This window comes from Scyliorhinus canicula, chromosome 8, assembly GCF_902713615.1.
Source record: "Scyliorhinus canicula chromosome 8, sScyCan1.1, whole genome shotgun sequence".
In the NCBI taxonomy this organism is placed as follows: domain Eukaryota; kingdom Metazoa; phylum Chordata; class Chondrichthyes; order Carcharhiniformes; family Scyliorhinidae; genus Scyliorhinus; species Scyliorhinus canicula.
In genome coordinates this window covers 82,171,478-82,193,215 of record NC_052153.1, presented here as the reverse complement: position 1 = coordinate 82,193,215, position 21,738 = coordinate 82,171,478, and the positions used below count along the sequence as shown (strand labels likewise).

General features: G+C 44.5%; 1 protein-coding gene across 12 annotated transcripts in view; it reads right to left on the bottom strand.

The window, feature by feature from the left end:
* Window positions 1–21,738, bottom strand: part of agtpbp1 (ATP/GTP binding protein 1) — a 325,109-nt gene that overhangs the window by 233,353 nt on the left and 70,018 nt on the right. The gene's annotated exons all lie outside the window — the stretch shown is intronic.

Genomic DNA, 21,738 nt, shown 5'->3' with positions numbered 1-21,738 from the left:
AGAAAAATCGCAGCTGAAGCATCTGGCAGAGTAGCCTTAATTTTGAGTATTGCTGAAAAAACATTTTGTCAAAGCTTTTAGTCTTTCATTAATCAGGACAATTGCAAGAATACTAATGTTGGGGGAAACAACAACGTTATATTTATACAGAGTGCTGACTGGTGTGCAAGTGGATTCTGATTGGTAGAGATGGTGCCATGGAGAATGCACCAGTTAATGGTAATTGACAGTTAATTGCCAAGTATTGTTTGAAAATTTTAAATTGGCATCTTGACTGATTGATCAAGATATTGCCCATAGAATGAACCAGTGATTGGCTATCACTTACTTAGATGGCTGTACAGGTTTACATCCCACCCTTTGCAGATGGTTCTGCAAGCACGAATTGGCCAAATGGTTGGGCGAATTGTTACAACCAGTTCTGAACAAATTTCCTAGATACATTATGAAGGATTCTTTTAACTTTGCAAAGTACTTCCAGGACTTGCATATTGATGGCAATGTTGCATCCGTGTGCTTATTTGACATTTGATAGCCTATTCACCAATGTTCCACAGAAGGAAGAAGTCCTAGATATTTGTGCTACAGCACTATATCATGGTGATCTGCACCCACTGTGAATCAACATTCATTCAACTTATAAACGCAGCAACTGGAGTTCAGCACCATGTATGCCCAAATAAATGATGTCATAGGATCCCCTCTAGGCCCAGTTCTCTCAATCATCTTTATTGAATTCCAGAAGAAACGGGTCTTCGATAGAATTACACCTAATCTCCTATTCCTTGCAAGTTTCTAATATGTGGATGATATGTTTGCCAGGATACTTCTGGGATTCATGAAGCATTTTCAACTTCTCCCTACCCCGTTCTGAAGTTCCCACCTGCTTCAAGAAGACCGGTACCAAAGAAAAACCAGACAACGCGCCTCAATGACTAACATCCGGTGGCCTTCACATCGATCATTATGAAGTGTTTGAAGAGGTTTGTCATGAAACACATCAATTCCATACTCCCAGAATGCCTCGTCACACACACACACACCCCCCCCCCACACACACACCCCCCCCCCCCCCCCCCCCACACACCCCCCCCCCCCCCCCCCCACACACACACAAAACTCTACAAGTTTGCGTGATGACACAACCATAGTGGAGCAATGGTGCAGAGTGGAGATTGACAGCTTCAAATTCCTAGGTGTGCATATCACCAATCTTTCCTGGTCCACCCACATCGACGCTATGACCAAGCACAACAGCATCTATACCTCCTCAGGAAACTAAGGGAATTCAGCATGTCCACATTGACTCTTACCAGTTTTTACAGATGCACCATAGAAAGCAACCTATCTGGCCGCCTGGTATGGCACCTGCTTGGCACAAGACGGCAAGAAACTACAGAGAATTGTGAACACAGCGTAGTCCATCATGTGAACCCGCTTCCCATCCATTGACTCTGTCTACACCTTCCGCTGCTTTAGGAAAGCATTATCCAGGATCCCTTTCACCCGAGTTATTCACTCTTCCAACTTCTCCCATCGGGCAGGAGACTCAAAAGTCTGAGAACACGCACGAACAGATTCAAAAACAGCTTCTCCCCCTCTGTTACCAGACTCCTGAATGATTCCCTTATGAGCTGATCTACTCTCTCCACACATCTTCTCTACTGAGTAGTACTGCACTCGGTATGCTTTACTTGATGCCTATATCTATGCATTTACATTGTGTATTTATGTATATCTTTTTTTTTCATGTATGGAATGAGCTGTCTGGACTGTATGCAGAACAATACTTTTCACTGTACCTTGATACACGTGTCAATAAAACAAATCCAAATCCAAGCCATCCTTACAGAAGAGCTACATCTTCAGGGAAGGAGAGGAGAAATAATATCTGTGTTTACAGTAGGGAATGATAGATTTCACTTGGTCATTCTTTGATAATACTCTCAAAGCATCTAATGCAGTGTTTGAAATTCAGTGAGCTCAGCAAAGAGGAAAGCAAAAACTATCACTAAATTAAATCCAATGAGTGAACAGCACAATGAATATTGGAACAGAAACCTACTATAATGAGAATAAAGGTACTTTTTATCAAATAAAAAAGTACAGAAAGCATGTATCATGTGAAAAGCATAGCACATTAGCACAGTGGTTAGCACTGGTGCTTCACAGCTCCAGGGTCCTATGTTCGATTCCTGCTTGGGTCATTGTCTGTACATTCCCCCTATGTCTGCGTGGGTTGCCTCCAGGTGCTCAGGTTTCCTCCCATAAGTCCCAAAACACGTTCTGTTAGGTGAATTGGACATTCTGAATTCCCCCTCCATGCTCCCAAACAGGGCAGGAAAGTGTCGACTAGGGGCTTTTCATAGTAACTTCATTGCAGTGTAATTTAAGCCTACTTGTGACAATAACAATTATTATTATTCGATTCTCTTCTTAGGCAGTCCCTTTGGTTCAAGGATGACTTTCTTCCACTCCTGTTCTGAAGTAGCTAAGAATTATCAGCTATTTCAGAACCAAATGTGCAATCTGAAGATACTGCCACACCTGGAGAGGGTGTTGCTTGAAGGGTTGGATAGATAAGTTGTTTGGAGGTTTGTTCTGAAACCTCGACTCCGCCGTTGCAGCTCCCTGATGAAGTCTTTCAATGTGTTTGGAACCAACCCATATGAACCTTATCCATTTTGGTCAGTCACCCACGAGTTCGCAGGGACAACAAATCTCTTGAGGAATATGCTTTGCAGACACCCCTAACAATATCCTCTTGGGAGTCTCCTACCTCAACCAAGTTCTGAGTAGAGCAGTTGCTTCAGGAATGTGGTATCCCATCCAACAGAACTGGTTTTGAGTCATATGAAGTCCATGAAATTACTTGAAAAGATAATGGCTATGTCTAATAAATTTTTCCAATACTAATTTGAACTTAATTCCATGTTAAGTGACTGAAATAAGGGCAGCACGGTGGCATAGTGGTTAGCACAACCGCCTCACGGCGCTGAGGTCCCAGGTTCGATCCCGGCTCTGGGTCACTGTCCGTGTGGAGTTTGCACATTCTCCCCGTGTTACGCCCCCACAACCCAAAAATGTGCAGAGTAGGTGGATTGGCCACGCTAAATTGCCCCTTAATTGGAAAAAAATAATTGGGTAATCTAAATTTATTTTTTTTAAAAAAATTTTTTTTTAAAAAGTGACTGAAATAAGAAATATACAAATTCCGGCAAATTGTACTACATGACCAAGGTAAATATTTGATTGATAGCTACCGCAGAAAATACAAGCAATGTAAAGTAAATTAGTGGATGTCTCCTCAGAGATATGCAGAAGTTTTGATAGGTTCATGTGAAGACAAATAAGCAACTCAACATCCTTAATGTTTTACACCACAATTCACATTAATTGTTAGTTATCACTTAGTATTACTGCATTATCTTTTGACAAAATTGGTCCAGAGTTATTTCTAACTTCAGTTTTGTGCAGTTTCAAAAACACATTTCATGGAATTCAAAATACAAGTTCTTAATGATTCCAGCTTAGTTAAGTGCTTACCTTCCTGTGGAATATACCTATAGATAAAGTGCCTGGGACTAGTGTCGAAAGAACCAGCCATCTCTGCAGCAGACTATCAGGTTAATGTGTGTGCACACTAAAAATATTATGTTTTATTAAGTTGTCAATGACAGACAGGGGTCAAAGAACTCCTCGACAAATTAGAGGTCTTTTTTGGATCATATGGGCAGTTGACTCAACAGATTTTATTTCCAACCTACGTCGATATTGTCACTGTGCCAAAGGAACTTAAAAAGAATGTGCAGAGAATATGTGATACCTCTCCCATATACGCACATACGATACTTGATATTGCAATTTGATTATAGGTTTGATATTCCATAGATGTATTTTATTGAGCATCAGCAACTTCTCATAACTTTGTCAAATCAATGAGAGGGGAAACATACTGCACAACTATAAAGCATAAGGCAAAGAATATACTAATTGAAAAATAAAGAAAAAGTGCCCATTTTTCCCTGAACTCTGATCAGGCTTTTACCACTGTCTCACAGCACCAAGGACCCAGATTTGATTACGAGTTTGCACGTTCTCCCCGTGTCTGTGTGGGTTTTCTCCGGATGCTTCAGTTTCCTCCTAAATTGCCATGCTAAATTGTCCCTTAGTGTCCAAGATGTGCAGGTTAGGTGGGGTTATAGGGATAGGATGGGGGAGTGGGCTGAGCTATGGTGCTCTTTCAGCAGGTCGGTGCAGGCGCAATGGGCCAAATGGCCTCCTTCTGCACTGTAAAGATTTTATGGAGTACCAAAGCGGTTCGCAAAGGCACAAATCACATCCTGTGTGATTGTGACAAAGGTAAATTATCCTGCTTTGCATTTCTCCACCTCTCTGAAGCAGTTGAGCACATTATCCTCCACACATGCAGACTCCACACAGTCAGTGACCCAAGCCGGGAATCGAACCTGGGACCCTGGAGCTGTGAAGCAACTGTGTTAATGTGCTGCCCCATCCGTTTTGTTAATGGTGGTTATTGAGCCTTATGGATGCATCGCACTTGTTTTTTTATTAAAACTTTGTGTATGTTCTATATAGGTACACTGTTAATTCTATGGCGGGACTTCTCTGGCCCTTCCCACCAGCGGGACCTTTTGGTCCCGGCGAAAGTGATGGTCTACATTGGGGGGGATGGGACAATTGGGCGCGGCCGTTTGGACGCAGCCGTTTGAGCGCCATGGGACAATTGGGCGCAGCCAATTTGGAGCGGCCGTTTGGGCGCAGACGACAGAAATTCTTTTAGTTTTTGTGGCTAGTAACTTGTTGCAAATTGTTGCAAGTAAATTTAAAAACCTTAAATTAGTTCATTTAGTTTAGTTCATTTGGTGATTATGAGCAAGGCTCCTCAAGTACTCAAATTTTCAAATTTAAGAACACTTTCATGTATTCTTTTATCTTTATTGTAAATTAAAAACCTTAAATTAGTTCATTTAGTTAAAAACCTTAAATTAGTTCATTTAGTTAAAAACTAAAGTTAAAAAACCTTTAGTTTAGTTCATTTGGTAATTATGAGCAAGGCTCCTCAAGTACTCGATAGCATCCATGTTTTCAAATTTAAGAACAGTTTCATGTATTCTTTTATCTGCATCTCTATACTTTTTTAGTTTTTGTGGCGGTTCATGGCCGGCTAGTAACCTTTCATAATATGCATCTCTACCTTTCTGTACTTTATGCAGGCCATCAATTAGTTTCCATATGGTGGGATGATGCATGCCAAGTTCATATTTCAATCGACGGTGGGCTGCCTCCGCATTATTGTTTGTGCGGTCTTCCCCGTTTAATGTTCTCTGATAAAGGTTCCAAATCTCAGGGCGAAATAAAGGTGTTTGTCTACCATTTCCTCGTCTGTTCAGACGACCAACATATGTATCTTCAAACCAGTTGAGTAAATCTTGAAGTTCTTGCGGCAGTTGGGTCGCTAAAGCATCCAGATATTCATCGATTTTGTTCAAAGGTACAAAGGCAATGGCAATAATCATTTTAGCTTTTAACGCGAAATCTGGATCAGTGTTATACAAACTACGGAACCCCATACTAGCTAGATGTTTTTGCATATTTTGAGCTAAATGAAAAAAACATCCTTTTATTTGAACATCAGGGAATATGTCTTTCATAGCACTGTGCGCAGCTTGTTCATAATCACAGACGATTGAACTGGGTTTCAAGTTGGGTTCGATTTCTTTCAATAATGCGAACATTCTCGTATATGTGGTGCGTTGCTTGTTGGGCAAAAGAGCATAAACCATAGGAGTAACTCCTCCGTGTTTTTTTACCATAATTACATATATCTGAGAAAAGAGGCTGGGAGCAATGCTGAATGTGCCATCTGCAAACCACATAGCAGATGTCAATAAGTGCTGTAGCCAGCTCTGTCTTCCGAAGATTAATATCCGGTCGTGACCTGGTCCGCTATCACAAAGTAAAAAATTTTCTTCCACTCCTGGTTGAGGGACATATATCCTGTAGCATTCTGGCACAATCAATTGTTGTAAATCACTTGGATTGGTGGGGGCGTTCAATACATAATTACGCTTTCTGCTTATCATTCTCCTCAAAGCAGATATATTAGGAATGGCTGGTAGACTAGCTTGGGATATGTCTGTCAAACATTCATTAACAACTATAGTCGGTGCCTCAAGGGTTTCCTGTGCTCACTTTTTTATTTTAGTTTTCACGAGTGCAACCTCTACTTGTGCAGCAGAAGCATCATGCGAATGGCTGTTCAGCTGCCTCACCACGTTTGCAGCTTTAGTATGGAGACGTGCTTTGCACCGGTTTTTTTGCTCACAACGCCAAAATTTCACTTCGCTGTCACCTTTGCTTGTTTTGTCAAAGACGTAAAGGAATCCGTTATGAACAAATTTTTCTTTACCACGTTTCGTTGATACTGCCTCAGCCATCATATGGGTATGCGAATTGGTTTAGTTACAAAATATATAAAAAGATGGTGATAGAACGCACCAGCACCCAACTCAACGCACCCGCACCAGCAGCCAACTCAACTGAGGCTAATTCACAAATAAAGAAATGTTATTTTGGTGCCAAAACGTCAATAATGCCAATGTATAACGCCAATATATAAACAGATGGTGATAGAACGCACCAGCACCCAACTCAACGCACCCGCAGCCAACTCACCTGAGGCTAATTCACAAATAAAGAAATGTTATTTTGGCGCCAAAACGTCCGGCGCCAAAACGGCCGCGCCCAAACGTACCTAACCCTGCATTGGAATGGGTAGCCACCCAAAATGCCGCAGACATCAGCAGGACCGGAAGAACCTGTCAGTAGTCAGTGGCGAGCTGCCACTGCCATTGGAAGACACACCGCAGACGGGCTGGAAAAACTGGTCCTGTACGTTTATCCATTTCCAAAGCTTTTGCTGGTATGCTAAACTTTTCACAAGATGACTCCATGTTTTTTCAATATTAATGAAACATAAAATGTAATGCATTGTGAAATGGCATGGAGACATTTGAAATTTAAAAAAATAAATCAATCCAAGCATTGTTTAAACAGGAGCCAGTGTCGGCCAACGGGCACGGGTGATCAGCATTTGATGTGATTTAGGATATGAACAGGAAAATTTTGTATGATCTCAAGGTTATGGAGAGTAGAACTTGGGAAGGCAGCCAGAAGTGCATTAAAATGCTCAGCCTAGATGTGACACATGCATGTTTAAGTGTTTCAGTAGTAAAGAGCTGGAGGTGGATGTTATGGGGGTGGAAATAGGCAGTGATAGTAACAGCGCAGATCTCTGGATGCGATAAGACACAGTAAGGTGGGGGTGACGGAAAGCTGGATGTAGACAACGTACAAGAGGAAATTGAGTTTTGAATGATATCCTGAAGAGGAGGTGAGATGCACGTCGATGCGAAATAAGAGGTCGCTGGCTACAGTTAGCTTAAGAATTAAACCAGGTCAGTGCAGTTGCACCCAGCTGGATGCTGGTGGAGAGCTGCTGGAGGAGGATAGCGTCCAAAAGGATAGGGCCGGTGCAGACTCGATAGGCTGAATGGCGTCCTTCTGCACTGTAAATTCCATGCTTATCTATGGATTGACTGAAATACTCCATTCACCAAATACAAACCAATCAAAAACCTGGTTCCATTCATTAGACCAGAAAGGCTAAAAATCAAAACCAGGAGCTACCATGAACCATTGCAATTTTTTTACTGCTTTTCAAAGTTATCACTTGTGAACCAGCAGGTTCCACAATCTAGGCTTTCAGTTTGACATTTTCACTGTAGACTCATGCAGATTCTGTGTACAGCTTTTCTGGAGAAAAAACGAGGGGGAGAGAGAGCAGTTTCTTTCCTCTGAGCATCCAGGACTCCAAGTTTCCTTCCCCTAGCCCTCTGAAAATTATCCCACTCAGGCAGGACTCAATCACTGCCTGTTACCAGGCAGAACAAGGCCTTTTGGCCAATTCATTAGCCGCCAGCCAACCAATCGAACTGATTCTCACCGATTTCTCGGTGCCAAAAATTCTTAGTTCTGCTGTCCACAAGCTAGCACAGCATTCTCTTTTGTAACTTTTGAGTTCCTCACACCTGCTTGACATGTCCATTAACCATCCATGGATCAAAATTATGATAGCAAAAATAAAGAAAGGGGAAATGTGGGAATCAACAGTAAGGGCCCTTACGAGGGGAGAGATAGGAAGGATCCATTTTTCTTAGACGAGATAGCCAGGGGGATCGACATAAATTAATTTGTAGAAGGATTAGAGGGGAGTTGAGGATTTATTTTTGTTCAGAAAGTGGTGTAGATCTTAAACTCACTGTCCAGTAAAGGCAGACACCCTAATTGCATTTAAAAATACTTAGAAACGCACTTGGAAGTGCTGAAACCTACAGGGCTACAGACCAGAAATGAAGAGTGTGATTTGGATGGATAGCACTTTATTGGCTGGCACAGAGAAGATCGGCTCACTGGCTTTCTTCTGTGATGCACATTTGCAACGTGTCTATGTTTCCAAACCAATGCTTCTGTTGTCAGGAGAATGGGAATTTAGCGTGAAGTATCTCACTTTCCAAACCTTCAACCTCCACCATCGAGAAGGGTGTAAACACCACCACCTGCAAGTTCACATACCTTCCTGACTTGGAAATGTATCACCGTTCCTTCACTGTCACTATGTCAGAATCTGACAACTCCTACCCTAATGTCACAGCAGGTATACCTACACTACATGGATAGTTGGACAGTAGCAGTTCAAGAAGATAGCTCATCACCTGTTTCTGAAGGACAATTAGGAATAGACAATAAAGTGCTGGCCTTGCTGAGACACCAACATTTCCATGAATGAACAAGAAAATTGGAGATGAGAAACAGGGAGGTGCCAAGGTTAGACCACCAGGGTCACCATCGGTATCTTTGTGGAAACTGGAAGAGAAATCAGTGCAGGTGATTCTATGGCTACAGTTAAATAGATCAGAATGGAACCAGGAACATCCCTCCCAGCATAAGGATGGAGAGGTGTTTGAGGGGGATGATGTGATCAACCATGCCAAAGGCTGTGGAGAGGTCAAGAAAGATGATAAAACCATAAGACAAGGAGCAGAATTAGGGCACTCGGCCCATCGAGTCCATTCCACCATTCAATCATGGGCATGAACCTCACGAACAAGGTGAGCTCAGAGAGGCCTTGATGGGAAATTAGAGGGGAACTGCAGAAAGATGCACATCCAGGGCTGGGAAATTTAGCCTTGTGAACTAGGGAAGAGAGGGATGTGAAATAATCTCAATTTAGTAACAAAGAAATTTATGAGCTTCTCGTACTTGTTGGAAGGGAACGTGGGAGAGACATGGTAGCCTTAAGAATTTGCGAATATAGTTTGCAGTAGATGAGAGAGCGCGAGAGAGAGCTAGTGGGAAAGAGCGCGAGAGAGAGCTAGTGGGAGAGAGAGAGCTAGTGGGAGAGAGAGAGCTAGTGGGAGAGAGAGAGCGAGAGCTAGTGGGGGAGAGAGAGCGAGAGCTAGTGGGGGAGAGAGAGCGAGAGCTAGTGGGAGGGAGAGAGCGAGAGCTAGTGGGGGAGACAGAGAGAGAGCGAGAGCTAGTGGGGGAGAGAGAGAGAGAGCTAGTGGGAGAGAGCACAAGAGAGAGCTAGTGGGAGAGAGAGAGCTAGTGGGAGAGAGAGAGCTAGTGGGAGAGAGAGAGTGAGAGCTAGTGGGAGAGAGCGCGAGAGAGAGCTAGTGGGAGAGAGAGAGCTAGTGGGAGAGAGAGAGCTAGTGGGAGAGAGCGAGAGCTAGTGGGAGAGAGAGAGCTAGTGGGGGAGAGAGAGCTAGTGGGAGAGAGAGAGCTAGTGGGAGAGAGAGAGCGAGAGCTAGTGGGGGAGAGAGAGAGAGAGAGAGCGAGAGCTAGTGGGGGAGAGAGAGCGAGAGCTAGTGGGAGGGAGAGAGCGAGAGCTAGTGGGGGAGACAGAGAGAGAGCGAGAGCTAGTGGGGGAGAGAGAGAGCTAGTGGGGGAGACAGAGAGAGAGAGCGAGAGCTAGTGGGGGAGAGAGAGAGAGCTAGTGGGAGAGAGCGCAAGAGAGTTAGTGGGAGAGAGCTAGTGGGAGAGAGAGAGCGAGAGCTAGTGGGAGAGAGAGAGCTAGTGGGAGAGAGAGAGAGAGAGCTAGTGGGAGAGAGTGAGCGAGAGCTAGTGGGAGAGAGAGAGCGAGAGCTAGTGGGAGAGAGAGAGCGAGAGCTAGTGGGGGAGAGAGAGAGAGCGAGAGCTAGTGGGGGAGAGAGAGAGAGCGAGAGCTAGTGGGGGAGAGAGAGCGCGAGAGCTAGTGGGGGAGAGAGAGAGCGCGAGAGCTAGTGGGGGAGAGAGAGAAAGAGAGCGAGAGCTAGTGGGAGAGAGAGATGGAGAGCTAGTGGGAGGGAGAGAACGAGAGCTAGTGGGAGGGAGAGAACGAGAGCCAGTGGGAGGGAGAGAACGAGAGCTAGTGGGGGAGAGAGAGAGAGCGAGAACTAGTGGGGGAGAGAGAGCGCGAGAGCTTGTGGGAGAGAGAGGGAGAGCTAGTGGGGGAGAGAGAGCGAGAGTTAGTGGGAGGGAGAGAGCGAGAGCTAGTGGGAGAGAGAGAGAGAGAGAGAGAGAGCTAGTGGGAGAGAGAGAGAGAGAGAGAGAGAGAGAGAGCTGGTGGGAGAGAGAGAGAGAGAGAGCTAGTGGGAGAAAGAGAGAGCTAGTGGGAGAGAGTGAGCGAGAGCCAGTGGGAGAGAGAGCGAGAGCTAGTGGGAGAGAGAGCGAGAGCTAGTGAGAGAGAGAGAGAGAGAGAGAGAGAGAGAGAGAGCGAGAGCTAGTGGGAGAGAGAGCGAGAGCTAGTGGGAGAGAGAGAGCGATGGCTAGTGGGAGAGAGAGCGAGAGCTAGTGGGAGAGAGAGAGAGAGCTAGTGGGGGAGAGAGAGCGCGAGCTAGTGGGAGCGAGATGGAGAGCTAGTGGGAGGGAGAGAATGAGAGCTAGTGGGGGAGGGAGAGAGAGAGCGACAGCTAGTGGGAGAGAGAGAGAGAGCTAGTGGGAGAGAGAGAGAGAGAGCTAGTGGGAGAGAGAGCGAGAGCTAGTGGGAGAGAGAGAGCGAGAGCTAGTGGGGGAGAGAGAGCGCGAGCTAGTGGGGGAGAGAGATGGAGAGCTAGTGGGAGGGAGAGAACGAGAGCTAGTGGGGGAGGGAGAGAGAGAAAGCTAGTGGGGGAGAGAGAGAGAGAGCGTGAGCTAGTGGGGGAGAGAGAGAGCGAGAGCTAGTGGGGGAGAGATAGAGAGAGCTAGTGGGAGAGAGAGAGAGCGAGAGTTAGTGGGAGGGAGAGAGAGAGCGAGAGCTAGTGGGGGAGAGAGAGAGAGAGAGCTAGTGGGAGAGAGAGAGAGAGCTAGTGGGAGAGAGAGAGAGAGAGAGCTAGTGGGAGAGAGCAAGAGAGCGAGAGCTAGTGGGGGAGAGAGAGCGAGAGCTTGTGGGAGGGAGAGAGCGAGAGCTAGTGGGAGGGAGAGAATGAGAGCTAGTGGGGGAGATAGAGCGAGAGCTAGTGGGAGAGAGAGAGCGAGAGCTAGTGGGGGAGAGAGCGCGAGAGCTAGTGGGAGGGAGAGAACGAGAGCTAGTGGGGAGAGAGAGAGAGCGAGAGCTAGTGGGGAGAGAGAGAGAGAGAGCGAGAGCTAGTGGGGGAGAGAGAGAGAGAGAGAGAACGAGAGCTAGTGGGGAGAGAGAGAGAGCGAGAGCTAGTGGGGAGAGAGAGAGAGCGAGAGCTAGTGGGGGAGAGAGAGAGAGAGAGAGAGAGAGAGAGAGAGAGAGAGAGAGAGAGAGAGAGAGAGCGAGAGCTAGTGGGAGAGAGTGAGTGAGAGCTAGTGGGAGAGAGAGAGAGAGAGTGAGAGCTAGTGGGGAGAGAGAGCGAGAGCTAGTGGGGGAGAGATGGCGAGAGCCAGTGGGAGAGAGAGAGCGAGAGCTAGTGGGGAGAGAGAGAGCGAGAGCTAGTGGGGAGAGAGAGAGAGAGAGAGAGAGAGAGAGAGAGCGAGAGCTAGTGGGAGAGAGTGAGCGAGAGCTAGTGGGAGGGAGAGAGCGAGAGCTAGTGGGAGGGAGAGAGCGAGAGCTAGTGGGGGAGAGAGAGAGAGAGGGCTAGTGGGAGAGAGAGAGCGAGAGCTAGTGGGAGGGAGAGCGAGAGCTAGTGGGAGGGAGAGCAAGAGCTAGTGGGAGGGAGAGCAAGAGCTAGTGGGAGGGAGAGCAAGAGCTAGTGGGAGAGAGAGAGAGAGAGCTAGTGGGAGGGAGAGAGAGAGAGCGAGAGCTAGTGGGAGAGCGAGAGCTAGTGGGAGAGAGAGAGCGAGAGCTAGTGGGAGGGAGAGAGCGAGAGCTAGTGGGAGGGAGAGAGCGAGAGCTAGTGGAGAGAGAGCGATTAGGGGCCTCACGGTAGCATGGTGGTTAGCATCAATGCTTCACAGCTCCAGGGTCCCAGGTTCGATTCCCGGCTGGGTCACTGTCTGTGTGGAGTCTGCACGTCCTCCCCGTGTGTGCGTGGGTTTCCTCCGGGTGCTCCGGTTTCCTCCCACAGTCCAAAGATGTGCGGGTTAGGTGGATTGGCCATGCTAAATTGCCCGTAGTGTAAGGTTAATGGGGGGATTGTTGGGTTACGGGGTTACGTGGGTTTAAGTGGGGTGATCATGGCTCGGCACAACATTGAGGGCCGAAGGGCCTGTTCTGTGCTGTACTGTTCTATGTTCTATGTTCTAGTGGGAGGGAGAGAGCGAGAGCTAGTGGGAGGGAGAGAGCGAGAGCTAGTGGGAGAGCAAGAGCTAGCGGGAGAGCAAGAGCTAGTGGGAGAGAGAGAGCGAGAGCTAGTGGGAGAGAGAGAGCGAGAGCTAGTGGGACAGAGAGCGAGAGCTAGTGGGAGGGAGAGAGCGAGAGCTAGTGGGAGAGAGAGAGAGAGCTAGTGGGAGAGAGAGTGAGAGCTAGTGGGAGAGAGAGTGAGAGCTAGTGGGAAAGAGAGAGCGAGAGCTAGTGGGAAAGAAAGAGAGAGAGAGAGCTAGTGGGAGAGAGAGAGAGAGAGCGCGAGAGCTAGTGGGAAAGAGAGAGCGAGAGCTAGTGGGAAAGAGAGAGAGAGCTAGTGGGAGGGAGCGAGAGCTAGTGCGAGAGAGAGAGCGAGAGAGAGCGAGAGCTAGTGGGAGGGAGAGAGCGAGAGCTAGTGGGGGAGAGAGAGAGAGAGAGAGAGAGCTAGTGGGGGAGAGAGAGAGAGAGAGAGAGAGAGAGAGAGAGAGAGAGAGAGAGAGCTAGTGGGAGAGAGAGAGCAAGAGCTAGTGGGGGAGAGAGCGAGAGCTAGTGGGAGAGAGAGAGCGAGAGCTAGTGGGGGAGAGAGAGCGAGAGCTAGTGGGAGAGAGAGAGCGAGAGCTAGTGGGAGAGAGAGAGAGCGCGAGCTAGTGGGAGAGAGAGAGAGCGAGAGCTATTGGGGGAGAGAGAGAGAGAACGAGAGCTAGTGGGGGAGAGCGAGAGCTAGTGGGAGAGAGAGAGCGCGAGCTAGTGGGAGAGAGAGAGCGCGAGCTAGTGGGAGAGAGAGCGAGAGCTAGTGGGAGAGAGAGCGAGAGCTAGTGGGAGAGAGAGGTCGTGGGGGAGAGAGAGAGCACGAGAGCTAGTGGGGGAGAGAGAGCGCGAGAGGTAGTGGGAGAGAGAAAGAGAGCGAGAGCGAGTGCGAGAGCAAGTGCGAGAGTTCAGGAATATCATGCTATTGTGGATATGATGAACTAATGAAGATCTTACAGTGGAGAAAGTGTTGGTGTTGTAAAAAGGAAAGAATGCACTGATTCAGCAAAGTCAGAATTAAAAATAGTAATTGAAGATGAATCTGTTAAGTACAAGGTCAAGACTGCCCCTTAGAAACCAACATGAGGTGTCAAATAAACAGTGAAGTAAAACGAGATGAGAAGTTCTACAAATTTCCATTGCATGATCCAATTTCATAAATACAATTCTTAATATAAATCTTTCTGGACGGCCCGGTGCCACAGTGGTTAGCACTGCTGCCTCTCAGTGCCAGGGGCTCCGGTTCGATTCTGGCCTGGGGTGACTGTGTGGAGTTTAAACGTTCCCCCAGTGTCTGTGGGATTTCCTCCGGGTGGTCTCACTCCCCACCCACAGTCCAAAGATGTATAGGTTAGGTTAGAGAATGGAGTGGGGGTATGGAACTATGTATGGTGCTCTTTCGGAGGTCGGTGCAGACTCGATGGGCCGAATGCCTTCATTCTATAATGCAGGGGTTCTATGATTCTGTGACATTTTTCCAAATGAGAGGAGATATGAATTTTATGTATTTAGAATTTAAAAGTTATGGTGTGATTACATAAATAACATAGAACATAGGAGAATAGGCCATTCGGCCCATTGAGCCTGCTCAGCCATTCATTATAATTCAACACAGTAACCTGTTCCTGCTTTCGCCCCATATCCTTTGACACCTTTAGTGCCTGGAGCTCCATCCAACTCCTTGAAAACATTTCTGTGCTTTCTATGGTAGGGAACTCCATAGGCTCACCACTGTCTAGGTGATAAAACTTTCTCCTCATCTCAGTCCTAAATAGTTTACCCTGTATCCTTAGACTGTGACCCTAGGTTCTCGTCTCCGCTGCCATCAGGAACATCCTTACTGCATCTAGCCTGTCTGTTCCTGTTAGAATATTATAGTTTTTTTTTTAAAGATCACCTCTCATTCTTCTAAACTCCAGTGAATGTAATCCTAACTAACTCGATTTCTCCTCCTACTACAGTCTGGTAAACCTTCGCTGCACTCCCTCTTTCACAAGAGCACTCTTCCAGAGATAAGGAGATCAAAACTGCACACAATATTATAGGTGTGGTCTCACCAAGACCATGTATAATTGCAGCAAGACATCACTGCTCCTGTACTCGGGTCATTTCACTATGAAGGCCAACATACCATTTTATTTCTTTAATGCCTGTTGCACCTGCATGCTTACTTCCAGCAACTGGTGTACAAGGACACCCAGGTCTCATTGCATATTCCCCTCTCTCAATCTGTGGCCATTTAGATAATAAACTGCCTTCCTGTTTTGTTACCAAAGTGGATAACCTCATATTTAACCACATTATACTGCATCTGCCATGCATTTGCTCACTCACAACTTGTCCAGATCATACTGAAGGATCTCTGCATTCTCCTCACAGCTCACCCTCCCACCCAGCTTTGTCTCATCTGCAAATTTGGAGATATTACATTTAGTTCCCTCATCTAAGTCACCATTAATATATATTGTAAATAGCTGGGGTCCTACCACTGATCCTTACCGTACCCCACCAGTCAAAAAGACCCGATTATTCCTACTCTGTATCTTGTCTGCCAACCAGTTTTCTATTCATACACTACCCCCAATCCCATGTGCTTTAATATTACACACTAATCTCTTCTGTGGGACTTCGGAAAGTCCAAATAAACCACATACACTGGCTCCACGTCAGCAACTCTACTAGTTACATTCTCGACAAATTCCAGTAGATTTGTCAAGCATAATTTCATTTCATAAATCCTGAACAAGCGTTGGAATGTGGCGACTAGGGACTTTTCACAGTAACTTCATTGCAGTGTTAATGTAAGCTTTCTTGTGAAAGTAAAGATTATGATTATTAAATCCAAGCTGACTCTATCCAAGGCCTCTGGATAGAATAAGGCCTCTGTTGAATAACACCTGAAAGGTGTTATTCAACACCTTCTGCTCATCGTAACCAAAATCAATAAACCGTTGTTGGTCAGGTGAACTCCATGATATACTTTGGAGTCTTCTAAACCCTGGCCCATAACAAATTGGGAGCTCGTCTGGGAAAAAAGTCTATCTTTCATGATTGGGTTGGCTTAGTGAACTTTAATACAGTGAGGGGTGGGCATATTTATGTTTGCTTTTCAGGTGGTGTATTCCAGTTGAATTAGGGAGTGTGTTGTGGACAATGGCTCTTTCAGAGGCTCAGAAGTTTTTGGAGGTGGAGAAGATCACACGCAGTACCTTACAAACAGATTTTTTAAAAAAGCTTTTAGATTTGGCAATAACATTGCAGTTAACATTGCCTGATAAAATAACGAATAGAAGAGATAATTCGGCGGTAGCTGAGCATTTAAAATTGCCTGAGACGCAGTCAGAATCATTGGAAATGGCAAGAATTCAATTACAGATCAAGCAGCTTGAACATGAAAAATAATTAAAGCAGCTTGGATACGAAATGAGGGAAAAAGAAAGAATAGCCCAAGCATGGAAGCATTGGAAAGGGTGCAAAGGAGATTTACCAGGATGCTGCCTGGATTGGAGGGTAGGTCTTGTGAGGAAATGTTGAGTGAGCTAGGGCTTTTCTCATTGGAGCGAAGGAGAGGTGACTTAATTGGGGTGTATAAGATGATGAGAGGGATAGATAGACATTCAGCGACTTTTCCTCGGGTGGGTATAGCTGTTAGAAGGGGGCACAACTATAAGGTTCATGGTGGAAGATATAGGACGGATGTCAGAGGTAGGTTCTTTACTCAAGAGAGTGGTTGCGGCGTGGAACGCACTCCCAGCTATGGTAGTGGAGTCGGACACTTTAGGAACTTTCAAGCGGTTATTAGATAGGCATATGGAGTGCACTAGAATGATTGGGAGTAGGTTGATTTGATCTTAGTTTCAGACTAATTCGGCACAACATCGTCGGCCGAAGGGCCTGTACTGTGCTGTACATTTCTATGCTCTATGTTCAGAACAAAAAGCGAGTGAAAGGGAGATACAGATCAGGGAAAAAGAAAAGAAGAGCAAAGAATGGGAAAAAGAATAGCCCTTGCAGAACAAAAAGCGAGAGAAAGGGAGGTACAGATCAGGGGAAAAGAAAAGGAGAGAAAAAAAAGAGAATAGCCCAAGCAGAACAAAAAGCGAGTGAAAGGGAGATACAGATCAGGGAAAAAGAAATGGAGACCGAAGAAAGGGAAAAAGAAAGAATAGCCCTAGCAGAACAAAAAGAGAAAGGAGGTACATATCAGGGAAAAGGAGAAAGAGGAAAAAGAAAAGGAGATGAAAGGGAAAAAGAGAGAGACACAGAATAGATTTGTTAATTTTCCAAACACGGTCATTCAGGTCATTAGAAATCTAACTGCCTCTCTGGTCAATGAGATATCCAACTGTCTCTCATATCAATTAGAAATCAAACTGTCTCTCAGATCAATTAGAAATCAAACAGTCTCTCAGATCAATTAGAGATCAAACAGTCTCTCAGGGGGCAGAAAGGTAGCACAGTGGCTTCACAGCGCCAGGCTCCCAGATTAGATTCCCAGGTGGGTCACTGTCTGTGCAGAGTCTGCACACTCTCCCAGTGTTCGCGTGCGTTTCCTCCGGTTTCCTGCCACTAGTCCCGAAAGACGTGCTGTTAGGTAATTTGGACATTGAATTTTCCCTCTGTGTACCCGAACAGGCACCGGAATGTGGCAACTAGGAGCTTTTCACAGTAACTTCATTGCAACATAAGCCTACTTAAGAACATAAGAACTAAGAACAGGAGTAGGCCATCTGGCCCCTCGAGCCTGCTCCGCCATTCAATTAGATCATAGCTGATTTTTTTTGGACTCAGCTCCACTTTCTGGCCCGAACACCATAACCCTTAATCCCTTCATTCTTCAAAAAACTATCTTTATCTTAAAAATATTTAATGAAAGAGCCTCAACTGCTTCACTGGGCAAGGAATTCCATAGATTCACAACCCTTTGGGTGAAGAGGTTGCTCCTAAACTCAGTCCTAAATCTACTTCCCCTTATTTTGATGCTGTGCCTCCTAATTCTGCTTTCACCCGCCAGTGGAAACAACCTGCCCGCATCTATCCTATCTATTCCCTTCATAATTTTATATGTTTCTAAAAGATCCCCCCCGCATCTTTCTAAATTCCAACGAGTACAGTCCCAGTCTACTCAACTTCTCCTCGTAATCCAACCCCTTCAACTCTGGGATTAACCTAGTGCATCTCCTCTGCACACCCTCCAGTGCCAGTATGTCCTTTCTCAGGTAAGGAGACCAATACTGAACACAATACTCCAGGTGAGCCTCACTAACACCTTATACAATTGCAGCATATCCTCCCTAGTCTTAAACTCCATCCCTCCAGCAATGAAGGACAAATCTTCATTTGCCTTCTTAATCACCTGTTGCACCTGCAAACCAACTTTTTGCAACTCACGCACTAGCACACCCAAGTCTCTGCACAGCGGCATGTTTTAATATTTTATCATTTAAATAATAATCCCTTTTGCTGTTATTCCTACCAAAATGGATAACCTCACATTTGTAAACATTGTATTCATCTGCCAGACCCTAGCCCATTCACTTAACCTATCCAAATCCCTCTGCAGACTTCCGGTATCCTCTGCACGTTTTGCTTTACCACTCATCTTAGTGTCGTCTGCAAACTTGGACACATTGCACTTGGTCCCCAACTCCAAATCATCTATGTAAATTGTGAACAATTGTGGGCCCAACACAGATCCCTGAGGGACACCACTAGCTACTGATTGCCAACCAGAGAAACACCCATTAATCCCCACTCTTTGCTTTCTATTAATTAACCAATCCTCATCTTTATCCTTAATGCCATGCATTTTTATCATATGCAGCAATCTTTTGTGTGGCACCTTGTCAAAAGCTTTCTGGAAATCCAGATGTACCACATCCATTGGCTCCCCGTTATCTACTGCACTGGTAATGTACTCAAAAAATTCCACAAAATTAGTTAGCACGACCTGCCCTTTATGAACCCTTGCTGCGTCTGCACAATGGAACAATTTCCCATTACTTGTGACAATAAAGATTATTATTATTAAATGGAAATAAATGCTTCTGCAATAATGTTGTTGACTTCCTATTGTGTATCCTATGGAATAAAAATCAAACAGTCAGAGTGCACCAGTGATGGAGACGAGCTACATCAGCTCTAGTGCTGGTGACATTAAATGAAAAGCTCTATCCTGGATGTTGGCAAGCTTACTCAATGTTATTGTGGCTATACCCATCCTGGCAAGCAGTGATTATTCCATCACACTCCTGATAAACTTTGTAAATGGTGGACGGAATTTTGAGGGGTTAGGTATGCCACGCGTCAGTCTCTGCCCTGTAGTGTTGATCAGACTGGTTCGATTCAGTGTCAATGATGACACCTAATACTGATAGTGGGGGACTGAGAGGAGATGGCTGGTTTTTAGCTTATCTGAAATAGTCATAATTTGGCACTTGTCAGGATATTATCTGTTTGGTGTCTTTAAGAAATTCATTGAGTATATGGCTAGGGAATAAAATGATTTTTAAAGAAAATACCTAGTCTGCAAAAATATAGTCACTGTTCTAGATAATGAATAAACTGTTGAACTTTAAGGTCATGTCTGCAAGGTACACACATGGTTGCAATGAATGTTCTTTCTAAACTATACTATGAAACATAATATGAATAAACCATTGTATTGAAAATACATTTAACAAAAACCGCAACAAACAAGTAACTACAGCAAGGTTGATGGCTAGCCATGAAGCAAAAGACTCTCGCCTTGTGAGAAAGTGCATGAAGATATGAGACTATGCCAGGGGAATATTAGTTAATCTTGAGTAAATGACCAATGTTTAATTAATTAATCACCTTTTAAGTAATTGATACCTATTTGAACAAATCAGGAAGCCTCAGCTGAAAATTAGAACCAATGGAAAATCAATAAGGAACTAAACTATAGATAAGGATTTCCTTAAGAATATGACCGTATGATCAATAGTTTGTTCTGAATGCTTGTTTTTCCTAATTCTTGAATCACTGTTACATTACTTTTGTTTTAAAGTAATTTCTTTATATTTTTCTTATGTTTTAATGCTTTTTCACTATTTTCTGACCAGTTTATGTATTATTTTGATCTAAGTTTTGATTCTGTTCTCATGCAAGTGTACTAAAGTGAAATAATCAGCAATAAAGTTGTATTTTGGACACCTCCAATCAACCGGACTGTCAACTCTTATTTGGAAGATAAATAAGAGATCCTACATCTTAGATTCCAAGAATCAATCACAGTCTTGAACATTCTGAACTGAGCATTCCCACCTTGAGTCATTGCACCTCCCTCTTATTGGTCATTACTGAAGCAGATGTACATGATTTGGAGTTCATCACAGGAAACAATCACAAAATTTGCTGTTGACACAAAGTAGGAGCTCATGCCAAACATGGAAACCTCCCCTAATACCTGTGCTACATTATTATCCCCGTCAACTTTCCTTCAGCTACTTGGGGAAACCCTGCATCCTCCTCTAAAAATCCTGCTTCTAAAAATAATAATAATCGCTTATTGTCACAAGTAGGCTTCAATGAAGTTACTGTGAAAAGCCCCTAGACACCACATTCCGGCATCTGTTCGGGGAGGCTGGAACGGGAATTGAACCTGCGCTGCTGGCATTGTTCTGCATTACAAGCCAGCTGTCTTAGCCCACTGTGCGAAACCAGCCCCATAAATTTAGTAAAAATCAAATTAAATGGAGGACAAGACTGTCTATTTGCATTCACCCTATGCTCTATATCCCACGGTTGTTAGAAATTAGAAAATCTTCAAGAAAATTTGCATTTAGCTTTTCCAATATTCAACAAGACCTAAGTGACATAACGAATTGTGTTCAAAAATAAACTTGTGTTTTTGAGACTGCTCTCTGCCACCCCCAATTCCCACCACTGCCCTGCTGCCCACCCCCCATTTTCCCAGCTCCAGTCAAAATAATAAATTTGCTGAACACAGAACACAAAGCAAAGGCCAACAGCTGTGTAGTCAGCATACTATAATTTTGTTTTCTTGCTTTCTCTCACACATACAGACATAGCCTCTCAAAAATATAAAGTTCAGTAAGCTTTTGAAATATATATATTTTTAAACTAAGCAGAAAGGGATGGACACTACAGAACAAAATTCATTGGGAAGGCTGGTTAAATGGCACTGCTGCATCCTGGGAAATGAGTCACAGGACAAAAAGATTGCACATTCCAAGTTGAGCTCAAAGCATCAAAGCTCAGGGTAAAATTATCTAGCTCATGCCCCTGTTTTTTTTTTAAACAGGCACTTGGGTTTATAAATAAAACCTTTAATGAAGGCATTGGAAGATGCAAATGATAAATAAAATCATGTCATTTTCTTTTTGGAACATGGAAATCTGTTACTGAGGAATAAAAACGCAAAAGAAAAAATTCTGAGGTGGTTAGGGCAAAGCCACCCAGTGGCCAGATGGTACAAAATTGTCACTTGTAATTACATGGACCATTTTTCTTTATAAATGCGAACACCGGAATTTATAATGGAAATAATTCATGTAAAAACATGGTAACAAGAAGCAAAATTATGTTGACAAGAAAAACATGCAGATGTGATAAATATATGGTCCATTTCACAATGTTACTTATATCATTCTTTTTAGAAAATGGTCTGATCACTTACTCAATCTGAGCGTAAACATTCTCTGAAAAAACCACAAGGCAGCAAATATCTAGAATAATGTCCTCTGTAGCTTTAATAAAATAATGTACCAGAAATGTTTTAAACCCATCCAGGCCATAGCAGAATGAACAGAAAACATACTGCTGTCATATGAAGGATAACAAGGGCTGGTTGAGTCAAAGGTTTGGTTTTCTGATTTTATCTGTATGTAACCTATGAAGGACAACAAATTATATCATTGACAAAAGGAAGAGAGAGAGAT